The sequence below is a fragment of the Gadus chalcogrammus genome, chromosome 11 (assembly GCF_026213295.1).
Source record: "Gadus chalcogrammus isolate NIFS_2021 chromosome 11, NIFS_Gcha_1.0, whole genome shotgun sequence".
NCBI lineage: Eukaryota > Metazoa > Chordata > Actinopteri > Gadiformes > Gadidae > Gadus > Gadus chalcogrammus.
Genome location: NC_079422.1, coordinates 2,752,595 through 2,754,839, shown reverse-complemented (window position 1 = coordinate 2,754,839; position 2,245 = coordinate 2,752,595). Strand labels below are relative to the sequence as shown.

The following is a 2,245-nucleotide window of genomic DNA, read 5'->3' as shown; positions in this document are numbered from 1 at the left end:
GTGTCACAGTTAAGCTGTCCAAATGGAGAAACTGTTGGGAGTTTGAGGCAAATTTAGGAAAAGTAGTGGGACACGTTGACCCCTCTAAAGGCAGTTTAGGGAATGTTGGTGCATCTGGATGTTGAACATCATTTCTGAGTTTGACCACAGGAGGACACTGGTAGGACAGGGGTGAACCCCGCGGCACAGGTCCGAAGCTGGAGTCGACCATGGAGACTTCAGACAAGCCATGTAGCACTGAGGATATCAGTGGTTGCGGCATGATTTTTTTCAGTCTTTCCCCAAGAGACAAGACTTGCGGGTCAGGGAGGGATCCTGAAACATAAAATGAAAAACTGTTAGTGTGAAATTATCCACACATCTCTTGTTTTGGTTTTCAATTCTGATGTCAAGAGTCTTTCTGGAGAATAGCTCACTGCAGTGTTATATTTGGTACATAATCTATGAGTATTAAAGTGGCAAGATACAATTATGTATTATACAGCAGCCAACAGTATGATATTAGTTACAGTAGTAACATCACCTGTGTATGCTTGATAGAGTGTTGATTTGCATACACTCCTGGGGGATGGCTTTGGTCTCCTAACCACCAAGTCTGGAACCGGCTCTGCATGGATCCCCTGGGAATGATATCAACAATTAGCCATGATTGTAATAGTATCTTGCTTGTAGTAGTATAAAGCCACGTGGAGCGGCGCCGCTTCCAATTCACTCCCATGTTAACCAATGTAGCCAGACGTACAGCTGCGGCTGCGTCGTACCCCGCCCCGCGTGCCACGCTTCACTCTGCGAAAGGTGTGTAACGTTTGTAACACACTGCTCGCAGAGCGTAGCGTGGCACGCGGGGCGGGGTACGACGCGGCTGAAAATAGCCTGGAAATCTATTCAATGCGGTGCAGCTCCGCACAGCTACAATGTTACCTTAGTCCTTGGTCGATGCCATGTTTGCAGAGAGCTTGTGCAGGCCATAGGAGGTGGTACAGCTCTCACCTGCAGAACAAGAGATAGAAGAGCAAACCGGGATTGAGGATGTGCTTGTTAATAATCGAAGGCAGACCTCTAGAACCAGTGTCACTCCAATCAACCTGCCCATGTGAACATCATCCCAGACCTCAGCCCTCACCTGCAACATGCTGTAATGGGCACTCTGGAACAACAAGGCCACTAGATGGTTGCAAAGAACCTTGCCTGCTGTACAGCTGCATGTGGTTTCTTGAAGATTGGCGCCGTCAGCTTGGAAAACAATCTACAAATATTTAAGTTGATAAAGTTAAACTAAAATAAACTGATTGTTGCAAATTATATAGAAATGTAAGGAAGAGCATTGCAATGAACCAAAAATTCTAGGAAATCTGCAACCGCAGTAGAGTAGTTAAACCCTTACACCATTAACATGTTGGACAAACAGGATATTAAAGAATTTAAATGCAAAGTTACATTATCATGATATTGATATTTGCATACTGTACATATGTCACAAAGGTATAGCAATTTTTTTGCACATGGCTGTTGACTGACTTGATGTAAACCGGTAAGAGTGTAAGGGGTTAAACTTCTTGCCATTATTCCTTAGCTTCCTAAAATAACCTTCAAATAGTGGGACTGTTCTCGCTTCTTCATCGACCTGTAACACCTAGACCTGACAGCCACCTCCCTATCAATGATGTTGGACACTGGTAGAAAAAAACATAATTAATGCATGTACTGTGGATTGTTCATTCTAGCAAAGGGACACTTGTATGTTGCCGTTAGGTAGTTGACACTGACAAACGCTAACATCAGAAAAATAAAATGAAATGTCTGAGCTGACGCCAAACTGACGTTAACATGCCAACCTACCTAGCGTTAGCTAGACACTCACCTTCGTAGTCGTAGATATATTTCTCGAAAAATAAACTGTATCCTTGTCCAGTTTGGAGCGGGCTGTAATGGAATGTTGTTCTGTGAGTCTGTGAACGTCAGAAAACGTGATTTTGGGTGCATTTATCAGGGATGTAGTGAATGTGAACTGCCGGTCCTCCATCATCGGTTCGCCCGAGTGATGAGTTATTCACCGGATGTCACAGTGCACAACGAACACCAAAAGCGGAAGTAATACGTATCAGCGTGATAATCCCCCATTGACCTGACACATACAAACGTTTTTTTTTTAAATACATTTTATTGACAATTAGCAATACAACAACAGCCAGGGGGTACAGAAATGGCAGACATACAAAATACAGACACAAAAAATACAAAATGC

At 43.5% G+C, this 2,245-nt stretch overlaps 1 long non-coding RNA gene across 1 annotated transcript; it reads right to left on the bottom strand.

Moving 5' to 3' along the window:
- Positions 1–380: 380 nt before the first annotated feature.
- LOC130391312 (uncharacterized) lies at positions 381–1,948 on the bottom strand. Its single transcript, XR_008896879.1, has 4 exons — positions 1,862–1,948; positions 1,124–1,246; positions 922–990; positions 381–620 (listed from the first exon to the last, which is right to left on the bottom strand). It is a non-coding gene; the product is annotated as an uncharacterized LOC130391312 (long non-coding RNA).
- Between the last annotated feature and the right edge of the window lie 297 nt (positions 1,949–2,245).